The sequence below is a fragment of the Bidens hawaiensis genome, unplaced genomic scaffold, assembly GCF_021521415.1.
Source record: "Bidens hawaiensis isolate Kalapana, Puna unplaced genomic scaffold, B.hawaiensis_p1.1 tig00011868_1, whole genome shotgun sequence".
In the NCBI taxonomy this organism is placed as follows: domain Eukaryota; kingdom Viridiplantae; phylum Streptophyta; class Magnoliopsida; order Asterales; family Asteraceae; genus Bidens; species Bidens hawaiensis.
The window spans coordinates 14659-27230 of record NW_027491949.1 but is presented as its reverse complement, the minus strand read 5'-3'; positions in this window follow the sequence as shown (position 1 = coordinate 27230).

The following is a 12572-nucleotide window of genomic DNA, read 5'->3' as shown; positions in this document are numbered from 1 at the left end:
ATTCTGAAACGAATATAGTTTTATTTTTTATTAACTAAAACAAATTAAATAAGATAATTTATAGATATCATAATCAGTACCGTAAAATATTAAAAAAAAAATACTTTAAATACGCAAATTTCATAATCACCACACGTTTCTGCCACCCCTACATATAATGGGCTGATGAAAAGACACGACTCAGTCAAATCATATGAACTTTGACCCCAAACTAATCTGACCTGGTATACTAAAGAAAGCCCACTAATTCTAATCTCTATTGAACCCCAAATTCGATGGATTTTTTCGACCCCTCAAATAAGCTTGTATGTTTCCATTGGCCCTTATAAATTATGACAACGACCATCTTACTTTTTGCCGGTTCAAAAACTTTTTCTAGCTTTCAGTTAACAATGGAGTCCAAAATGATAATAAATTTAATGAGACGATACGATTTTAAAGGGAAATCAAGTTTCCTTTAGTTTTGGCAATGCATACAGGTTGGTAAAGTGGGATCTTAACGTGGCAGATCAGCTTTTCCCTTTAGTTTTGACAATTATATATTTACTAGGTTATAAACTCGTATACTACTGGATGAGTACCAAATACTTTGAAATAAAAAATAATTTATAATAAATAAATATAAATTATATTTAACAATATTTTATTTACAATTATATATTAAATATACGGGTTATGTTTAAATAAAAAGTTTGATTTTCCTAAAAAGGCTAGAAAAGAGGGTATTATAGTCTAACACTTTAATCTCAAAACCCACCTACTTTAATCTCAAAACCCACTTACATTAATTTCAAAAACCCACTTACATAAAACCCACGTACATCTTCACTCATCTCCTACATCCACCACCACTCCACCGCCCACCGCCACCACAACCATCACCCACCGCCACCACCTCGCCCAAAAAGTCCGAAAAAACACATTGGAAAACACTATGAAAAACACAATGTAAAAAACACAATGGAAAAAACACTATGAAAAAAAAAACAAAAATGATAAAAACACAATAAAAACACAATTGTATGACACAACGTAAAAAACACAATGGAAAAAACACAATTAAAAATACTATTGTATAACACAATTTTGTTAAACACAATTTGGTGAAACACAATTTGTAAAAAACCCACTAATTTTTTTTTTAATTTTTATATTACAATATGGTACTCATATAAAAGATAAAAAGACACTCGTTATTATGGTGAATTTGTTTTTCAATAAAAACGTCATAAAAAAAGTTATGGACGTTTTAAAATGATGGGGGAATTTGACATGTGCCTTGCATGTGGAGAAAGAAAGTCAACAAATGTATTATTCCTTTTATGTCCTTCCCCTTCTTTCACACTTGATTTCCACATAAACTAATCTCAACCCTTCATGTTTAAAATCAATAGATAAGATTATTTCTTATCCTTTCTACAAAAACTATATTTCTTATTATAACCTAACCCTTAAATATATTAAAGAATTACAAATTGATTTATTAAATAGATGAGATAAAGTAAATTAATAAACATATAAGTTGTTGTGTTAGATATATTACCTGATCAGCCTCTATTTTTTATTCTAGCTGAGATATAACTGAGGAATCATCCGTGAACTTGTTGATAGTAGTGACAGAGGACGGATGCGATAGAAAACCAATTTAGCATGAGAAAATAAGAAACAATATATCCTCATCATTTTTTTTATTTTAGGGATATTGGTTTTTAGTACTTCCAACATTAACTGTTGGTTGATACCACTCCCAACTTCGATTTACTACTAATCACTCCCCACCTTCATCCTATTTGTTTATGACACTCTCGAACTTGATGGATCCTAATTCCGTTAGTTTTTCTTGCTGACGTGGCATTGCTCTTGCTGACGTGGCACTTTCCATGAAATAATAATAAATACTATTAATTATAATCTCACCCCACCCCCCACCTTGTCTCCCTCATCTCTCTCACCCAACCACCAACCTCAAATCAAACCGCCGACATGCTACCCCCACAAGCCACCACTACCGCCACCACCCTACAACTCCTCACAGACACCGGTATTAGCAAATAATATATTGTATTTATATATTTCATCTAGAAGTTACGATAGTCAAATGGGTAGTTTTAGAAAGGAGTAAATCTCTCCTTAATTTGTGTAACTATCCTTGTATATAATTCCTTATTTAATGTTAATGGCATATCGAGTTTCCCATCTTTACATGGTATCAGCCTAAACATTCGATCCTCTCCAAACAAACCCTAAATACTCAAAAATGGTCAAAACGTTGCTGTAGTTTCCTCTCCCGCCACTGCCGGAGATGCCGCAATGATACCAACCTTCCCCTTTCCACACTTCTTCATCTTCTCACCATCAAACTTAGTTCCACCAACTACCTATATTGGAAGAATCAGGCTCTTTCCCTGTTCTCTCTCCCGCGCATCATCAGCCATGTCGATGGCACCATTGTTCCGCCACCGAAAACCATTGTAAACGACGGACAGGTTGTTCCAAACCCTGCCTTCTCAAACTGGCAAGATGCCGATCAGTGGGTATTGCTTCTTCTTCAATCTTCTCTAACCGAAGAAGCTATGGCGAAAACTCTAGGTCTTAAGACTGCTCGTCAGGCCTGGTGTGCTCTTGAAAAAGCATATCAGCATGATTCTGATGAACGCAGACATGCTCAGCGTTATTCTCTTCATCAATTTCAGAAATGCAACTGCACTGTTTCTGAATACAGTTAAAAGTTCAAGACCATTTGTAATCAATTGGCCTCCTTATTGTCAACTCTATCGTAAGGATGGTCACTATACAAATGCTTGTCCAAACCTTTCCACATTCGCCCAAAATGCACCCACTCTTGATGCAAACCTTGCCCAAGCATTTCATGCTAAATGTCACGTCACAAATGACGGCCCAAATTGGTGTGTCGATTCGGGAACAACCGCACACATGACTCCCTCTCCTGATGGTCTCGATTCATCAGCTCTTCATACCGGTAACAATTATATTACTTTCGGTAATGGTAACATCTTTCAGGTCTCAAATATTGGCACATCGTCTATTGCTAAACGTATTATTTTAAAGGATGTTCTTGTGGTTCCAAATCTTACCAGGAACCTCCTTTCTATTAGCAATCTTACTTTCGATCTAACGGTTGCCATTTTGTTTTCTAACACTTTTTTTAACATTCAGGAATGTAACACTAAAGAAGTTCTTGCCCGGGGTACTAGTCACAACGGTCTTTAAATTCTCCAAAATGGTCAGCAAGTTTTCTTTGCAGCCGCTTCATCCCACCTTCTTCGAGTTTCATTCGAGAGGTGGCATAGTCAGCTAGGTCATGTTTTGTTTGATGTCGTTTCTTTATTAAATAAACTTGGTCATTTATGTGTTACTTCATTATTACCTAAGCCGGGTGTTTGTTCCCCGTGCCAATTGTCAAAGAGTCATCGTTTATCTTATGTTAAAAATCATAAACGTGCTTCTCATGTTTTGGACTTAATTCATTGTGACTTGTGGGGACTGGCTCCCATTCCATCAACCGATGGTTATTTATATCATGTCATGTTTATTGACAATTTCTCTCGATTCACATGGTTTTATCAACTTAAAACTAAATCAGAATTTTACAATATTTTAACAACATTCTTATCTTTTATGCATACCCAATTTGCACGTAAAGTAAAAGATTTTCAAAGTGCCGGAGGAACCGAATTCATAAACAATCGTCTATTGCTAATCGTATTATTTTAAAGGATGTTCTTGTGGTTCCAAATCTTACCAGGAACCTCCTTTCTATTAGCAATCTTACTTTCGATCTAACGGTTGCCATTTTGTTTTCTAACACTTTTTTTAACATTCAGGAATGAAACACTAAAGAAGTTCTTGCCCGGGGTACTAGTCACAACGGTCTTTAAATTCTCCAAAATGGTCAGCAAGTTTTCTTTGCAGCCGCTTCATCCCACCTTCTTCGAGTTTCATTCGAGAGGTGGCATAGTCAGCTAGGTCATGTTTTGTTTGATGTCGTTTCTTTATTAAATAAACTTGGTCATTTATGTGTTACTTCGTTATTACCTAAGCCGGGTGTTTGTTCCCCGTGCCAATTGTCAAAGAGTCATCGTTTATCTTATGTTAAAAATCATAAACGTGCTTCTCATGTTTTGGACTTAATTCATTGTGACTTGTGGGGACTGGCTCCCATTCCATCAACCGATGGTTATTTATATTATGTCATGTTTATTGACAATTTCTCTCGATTCACATGGTTTTATCCACTTAAAACTAAATCAGAATTTTACAATATTTTAACAACATTCTTATCTTTTGTGCATACCCAATTTGCACGTAAAGTAAAAGATTTTCAAAGTGCCGGAGGAACCGAATTCATAAACAATCGCGCCCAACAATTGTTTCAACAACATGGTATTCATCACCGTCTTTCATGCCCGTACACATTTGAACAAAATGGTCGTGCCGAACGAAAACATCTGCACATAACCGAAACAGGACTTGGAATGTTGTTTAATTTCCATGCACCGGCAACATTAAGGATAGCCGCCTTTACCTCTGCCACATACATTATTAATCGTCTACCAACTCTAGTGCTAAACAACAAAACTCCCTTTGAGCTTCTCTGTGAGCAAGCACCATCTTATGCAAATCTACGGATATTTGGATGTCGGGTTTTCCCATATCTTAGAGATTATACCCATCACAAACTTTTGCCATGAAGTGCACCTTGCATTTTTATTGGGTACAGATCCAAATACAAAGGATATCGGTGTCTCGATTCTTCAAGTAAACGTATTTATGTAACTCGTCACGCCACATTTGATGAAGATATTTTTCTATTTATTGACATTATCCCACCACCAAATGAAGCAAAGTTACTTTTTTCTGATTTTTGTGACATGCCAAACCAATCCACCTCCACACCACCTTCACGGAACCAGCCTATACCCACCACAAATTCCTCACAAACACCAACTACAACTTCCTCCACTAGTTGTTCTTTATGTCCAACAGACCCCACACAAAACACTCAACCACCCACCCACCCACCTAAATCATTCCACTACCCAACCATCCAACAAGCAACCCGCACTCTTATTAACTCCCTCCCCACCTCCATCATCATAACAAAATATAGCAGAACCGTTGCCCATCTCCACTACGGCTCCATCCTCCACATGACATGCTTCACTTCCAAGTCATTCAATGACTACTCGGTCAAAGAATGGATTTTTAAACCAAAACATGTCGTTGATCTCTCAATATTCACCTCCAGCTCTTTGCACCAAGCTTTACTTGTCACAAATGATCCTAAAGGTTACAAGACAGCTTCTAGATAAGTCACATTGGGTGAATGCCATGCGTGACAAGATTCATGCGTTACAAGAAAATCAAACCTGGGAACTCGTACCCCGCCCAAAGGTTCAAATGTTGTCGGGTTAAAATGGGTATATCGCACGGAATATAAATCTGATGGCTCTATTGATCGCTACAAATCAATCACGTGTTTTAGCGCAAGGTTTTACACAAGTTCCTGGGTTAGACCCAGTTGTAAAGACGGCCACAGTCCGGGTCGCACTTGCTCTTGCCACAATACACAATTGGCATTTGCACCAGCTCGATGTTAAAAATGAGTTTTTAAACGGCATTCTCACTGAAACGGTATACATGGAACAATCGTTGGGCATTGTAAAAGCTCCAAATCATGTTTGTTAGTTAAGAAGGCTCTTTATGGTCTTAAGCAATCCCCTTCGGCTTGGTTTAAATGTCTCAATACCTTTCTCGTTCATCTCGGGTTTCACTATAGCCGTGTGGACACATCCCTATTTGTATTTAAACAAGATACAACTATTTTCTACCTCATTGTTCACGTCGATGATGTCATCTTAACCAGGAATGACGAGTCCGTTGTTAAAAAATTTATCACTCGCTTACATAACGAGTTTGCTCAAAAGGACTTGGGGCGTTTAAACTACTTCTTGGGACTCGAAGTTATTCATATAAATACCGGATTATTTTTTAATCAAGCAAAGTACGCCTATGACATTCTTGCTAAAGCCGGCCTTCTCGATACAAAAACTGTTGATACACCGTTAGCCACAACGGATGTTTTCACTTCTCAAGGTACACCGTTTCATGACCCAACCTTATATCGGTTTATTGTTGGTGCTCATCAATATCTTAGAATCATAAGACTGGATATCTCGTATGCCGTTAATTAAGCGAGCTAGTTCCTTCACTCGCCTATAGTGTCTCATTTTCAATCCGTCAAACGCATTCTTCGTTACGTTAAAGGTACTATGCCTTTGGTCTTACTTTTGACAAACCTTCCAAAACACAACTAGTTGGTTATTCGCATGCGGATTGGGCGCGATGTATTGAGACTCGTCGATCCACTTATGGCTACTCAATTTACTTAGGAGGCAATCTTGTGTCATGGAGTGCGAAAAAGCAGCCAACAGTTTCCCGCTCCAGTTGCGAATCCGAATATAGGGCAATGGTAAATATGGTGGCAGAAACTATATGGCTCACACATTTTTACGAGAAATTCATGCGCTCCCGGCAGATCACCCGACCCTCCTTTGTGACAACCGAAGTGCTCTATTTCTTAGCCAAAATCCCGTTTCCCATAAACGAGCCAAGCATATAGACATTGACTATCATTTTGTTCGAGAATTGGTTGCCTCGGGTCGTATTCATACAAAATTTGTTCCTACCAAGCTTCAAGTGGCGGACATCTTCATCAGGAGTCTTCTAAGACCTTTATTTGAACATTTTCGTCTTCTACTTCGGGCTGGTCCACCATCTGTACGCTTGACGGGGGGTATTAGCAAATAATATGTTGTATTTATATATTTCATCCAGAAGTTACGATGGTCAAATGGGTAGTTTTAGAAAGGAGTAAATCTCTCCTTAATTTGTGTAACTATCCTTGTATATAATTCCTTGTTTAATGTTAACGACATATCAAGTTTACCATCTTTACAAGCGGCACCATCGTACAACTCCTCATGTTTTTGCTTGTTCAATCGGTGCTCAATCGAGGTTCAAGAAGACAAGATTTGTAATTTAAAGGCCGATTATGTAGTCCCCGTCGCCAATCGGACTTCAAAACTCAAATCGAAGCCCAATACTTGTTCAATCAGTGCTTCGTCATCTTCTTGTTCCGGCCTCCTGGTTGAATTTCAATCAGTGCTTCAGTGTCTGTAGTTTAAGAGAAGTCGAGCTTTTATATTATTTGTTCATGTACACAGCCATGGATTATGGAGTTAAAAAAATGGAATATTAATATTGGTTATGCCCCGTTAGATTAGGATTTTTTTGTTGTATAAGTATAAATCTAGTGGGCTTTATCTGGATAATGATGTTATGGTGTTGAGAAGCTTATCAAAGTTGAAGAATTCAACTGGAGCTCAAACATTATTATTAGTTTTTATTATTATTTCATCAGAAAGTGCCACATTAGCAAAACAATGTTACATCAGCAAAAAAAAAAAAACTAAGTTAGGGTCCGTTAAGTTCTGGATTGGTAGAAACAAATAGGGTGAAAGTTGGGAGTGATGGGCAACAGATCGAAAGTTAGGAGTGGTATCAACCAAAGGGTTAAAGTTGGGAGTAGTAAAAACCAGTATCCCCTTTTTTTTTATCCTATTATGAACATTTAATGAAAGAATAAAAATACCATTTATCAAATACATACGTAATCTTAAACGTAACCAACATATACGTATGAAAAAAAAAAATATTAGGTCGGTCAAGAGATCCTAGTTCTGTCGTTGTTACGATCAAGTTATATGCAACTTGTAAACTTTCAAACTTAAAAACTTTGTGTTCTAATCCTTTGTAGAATGAGAATTTAGCAACCAAGCCTTTGGCATTGACAAAGACGAAGATGAAGATGTTAAAAGTTAAATATGGGGAGCTTATCATCAAGTTTCCACTATGCTTGCCGACTAGGATTGCAACCTCATGGGAGAACGCGAAAATGAGATTTAAGGGAGTGAATAAGAAAGATTTTCGAGTTGGATATAAAGGCTGCAATGGTAACTATATCTGGATTTCAAGTGATGGTCGCCTTTGGGCTTTCATGGCCAATCCCAATAAGATCAAAATCTACATGTTCATTGAACGTGTAGCATGATACGTATGTTTCCATTGTCTTTTGGTATTTTACACTTGAGTATTCAGTGTAAATGAGAAAATATCCCTTTTACTTATGTGGTTAATTAAGGTTTTGTACAGATAGAATTTCACCGTTTGTTGAAGTGTGTAATGTAACAATTGGTTTCGACATTTATGATAAAAATCTTTATTCTGGTAGGTTGTATGGTTCTGTTTGATCATTAAATTTGTTGATGATCAAAGACTTCCATTACTTCTCACGTGAGCTCTTGAGGTTGTTAGGATTAACACCCATGAACCGAACACAAACATGTGAAAGCAATAGATGAATACGAGAATTTAACGTGGTTTGGTCTAAACTGACCTACAAAGCACGCGAAAGCAATAAATGCACGTGAGAATTTAACATAGTTCGGTTCAAACTGACAAACATCCATAGGTACTGGCAACTAGCCAACTAGTGTCAACTCTATCGTTAATTATTCTTTTTTGTGATTTGCCTATAGAAATCATAAGTCTACATGAGTTGGGTTGAGTGGCTTACCAGTCTTCTCTTGCACTTGTAACTATAACTCTTTTCACCTAGCTTCTTGCTAGTCGTTTTTTTTCTTTTTGTTTTTTTATAACTTTTTATATAATTATGCAGTTGTTTAAGAATAACTTACAAATAAAAATTAACCAATAGAAAAACTTGGTCTGCTTGTCTAGGCGTAAAGGGTCAAAAAAGTCTGATAGGTGGCACTGCAACAGACAACATCACAAACACTACCGCTGTGGAGCCAAGTCTGCCTTGGGCAGTTTGTTGCTACAAACTGATGATGAGAAAAGTTTGGAATATTGTGATGTGGCGATAATGTGACAGCTTGTGTTAATTTTTTGGTGTAGATGCTCTTAGTTTAACGAATAGAAATTTAAATGTTAAACCGCCATCTATTTAAACGACCCCTTTCTTGTCTCACCCGTTGATGAAATATCTATTCAAGGTGCTAAGGTATGTAATCATGCTTTCAATCGTCATGGTTCATTTTTAGCCTATCATGTTAATCGAATGTGATCAGGTAACTGTCGTTTTTATAATCAGCCCAACTGTTTTATATGCTTTCCAACTTAACGAAACATTTCTGTACTTGTTGTGCTCTGGCCAGTTTTATATGCAAGTTTTGCTTGAGACAACTATATTGGGTTATTCCTTCACCGCGCCGCCAAATAAAATGCTGTAACTAATTTGAGATCGCCATATTTTGAGTCGACAAAAGATGTTTTGAATCGTGCAAAAATTTATTCTCTCACATTTGGGGGTGCGAATCATTGTCGTTGAAGGGGTTGGGTACCTTGTTAGATCCAACATCCCCACTGGATCAACACATCGCTTCTTTTTATCAATTTGGTCACTTAGTGGACCGCATTATATATACCAATTAAGTGATGGTATCAATATTGAACAAATAGAACAAGTAATTGATTGAAATAAGGCTTTTTGATTGAAATTGAATAGCTGCCAGATTGCATACATTGAATGAAAAATAAACTCTCTTAAATAGAGAGAATTACAACGGATCAAACCATAAGACTCGGACTCAACTAGAAGACCAAGTTTATAGCTGATTATTCAAATTAAAATAACAAACTTAAAAGATAAACATTAAACATAGCCTTGTTTATTATCATGCATGGGTCATTTTTTAACACCCTCCCTTGATCCATGCTTCAATAATCCAAGCCAAGCCAATGCCTGAAGTAGACAAACTTTTCTCGAGTCACAGCCTTGGTTAGAACATCTGCCAACTGATCATTAGTGTTACAATGTTCAAGTCTCACCTGCTCTTGATTGACCATTTCCCTTATAAAATGATGCTTTAGCTCAATATGCTTTGAACGACTATGCATGATAGGATTTTTACTTAGGTTGATTGTAGACTTATTGTCACAAAACATCACAGTTGCTTGATCTGGTGGAAACCTGAGATCGTTTAGGACTCTTCTCAACCAAATAGCCTGACAAGTAGCCGTGGTAGAAGCAATGTATTCTGTCTTTGTACTAGACAATGCTACTGTTGATTGCTTCTTAGAACTCCATGATATTGCACCACTACCAAGTGTAAATACATTAGCAGAAACACTTTTTCCTATCATCAGCAGTGATCCAATCACTGTCTGTATAGCCAATCAATTCTATCTTGACTCCTCTTTCATACCACAAACCATATGACAAGGTTCATGCTATATACCTTAGAATTCTCCGGGAAGCTCCAAGGTGTATTTTTGAGGGTGACTGCATGAATCTGGTCACCACACTCACCGCATAGGCAAGATCTGGTCTTGTGTGAGTTAGGTAGATCAGGCCTCCCACAAGGTTTCTATAAGTTACCTCATTTACTTTGTCAGCCTGATCTTCCAAGGCAAGCTTGTCATTAGTATTCATGGGGGTCTCTTCGGTATTACATGTGACCATTCCAAACTTTTCAAGTAAGCTTCTTGCATATTTCTCTTGTCCCAAAAACACACCATCTTTGGATTGATAAATCTCTAGACCCAAGAAGAACTTAAGGAGCCCCAAATCAGTCATTTCAAACACATCTTTCATTCCACTCTTGAACTCTGCAATAAGGTTAGGACATGGACTTGTGCAGATTATATCATCTACATACAGACAAACATAAATGACCTTATGATTACCATCATTAACTTAACATATAAGGTAGGCTCATTATCACTTTTGAGATATCCATTTTTCACAAAATAACCATCTATCTTTCCATACCAAGCCCTTGGAGCCTGTTTGAGGCCATAAAGTGCCTTCTTTAACATGTATACATGATCTTCCTTACTTTCCACAACAAAACCTTGGGGTTGTTCAACATAGATCTCTTTAGTTAAGTCACCAATTAAGAAGGCTGACTTGACATCTAGTTGATGTATGAGCCAACCCATTTGAGCTGCAACACTTAAGACAACTTTGATGGTTTCAAATCGTGCAACCGGAGCAAATGTTTCCTGATAGTCTATACCTTGTTGAGAGTACCCCTTTGCAACTAACCTTGCCTTATGGCGTAGTACAGACCCATCAGCGTCAATTTTAGTCTTGTATAACCACTTCAGACCCACTAGATTCTTTCCAGGTGGCATCTTTACCAAATCCCAGGTCATGTTTCTTTTGATGGCTTCCAATTCTTCTGTCACTGCATGCTGCCATTCTTTTTTGCTGACTACTTCTTCAAAGTGCATAGGATCAGTTGCATTTAGAGCAAACTAACAATTGTAGAAATCTTTATCAACATTAACCTTCTCAGCATTGTCATATACTTCATTCAACCCTTTTGTTTTAGGAGGATAGGTGGGGGTGTAGGTGCTATCCCGCTGCGATTCAGGTATAACATGAACAGATGAGGTTCGGTAGAAGCTGTTGGAGAATTTATTTGGTTGGGATTTAGTGTCGAGGGAGAGTTTGTATCTGGGCTATTTAGAGTGTTTATAGGCATAGGGTTGTTATGTGATTGAGAGGGTTCATTTGTAGGAATTGGGAATGGGTCAATAAAGTTGGCTTCAAAGGTTTGGGATTGATATTGATAGGTCCATTGCCATCTCTCCTTTTCAAAAAACTTCACATCTCTCCTGGTAATAAACTTTTGAGTAATAGGATTATACAATCTATAACCTTTACTTCGGTTTGAATAACCTATGAAAATACACCTTTCTGATTTATCATCAAGTTTTCTTCTAAACTGTGAGGGTATTAAAGCATAAGCCACACAACCAAACACCTTGAGATGATTAATGGAAGGTTTTCTAGCATACCATGCCTCATGTGGTGTCTGGTTCCTCACGGCTTTTGTAGTGGCTAGATTGATGAGATAAACAGCTGTGGCAACACTTTCAGCCCAAAAATAATTAGGAACGCCCATACTCTTGAGCATGCTTCTTGACATTCCCATAATAGTACGGTTTTTTCTTTCAACAACTCCATTATGCTCAGGAGTGTAAGGGACTGTGAGTTCCCTTTTTATACCATGAGCTTCACAAAACTTATTGAACTCAGTGGAGGTGTATTCACCACCCCTATCAGACCTTAACACTTTTATAGGACATTCCCCTTCCTTTTCAACCATAAGTTTGAAGAGCTTGAACTTTGAGAAAACTTCTGATTCGTTGGAGATAAAGTAAACCCAACACATCCTGGTGTAGTCATCTATAAAGAGAACATAGAAATAACTACCACCAAGGCTTGGAACTTGCATTGGTCCACAAACATCAGAGGGAACCAATTCAAGTTTCTTTGTAGCTCTCCATGACTTGAATGGGAATGATTCTTTAGAGTGTTTGCCTACAACACAACCCTCACACTTTTCTGCAACTTGAATATTAGGCAACCCAAAAACCATTTGTTTATCATGTAATAGTTTTAGACTTTGAAAATGATAATGTCCATATCTCATGTGCCATAACTTTGAGACTTCATC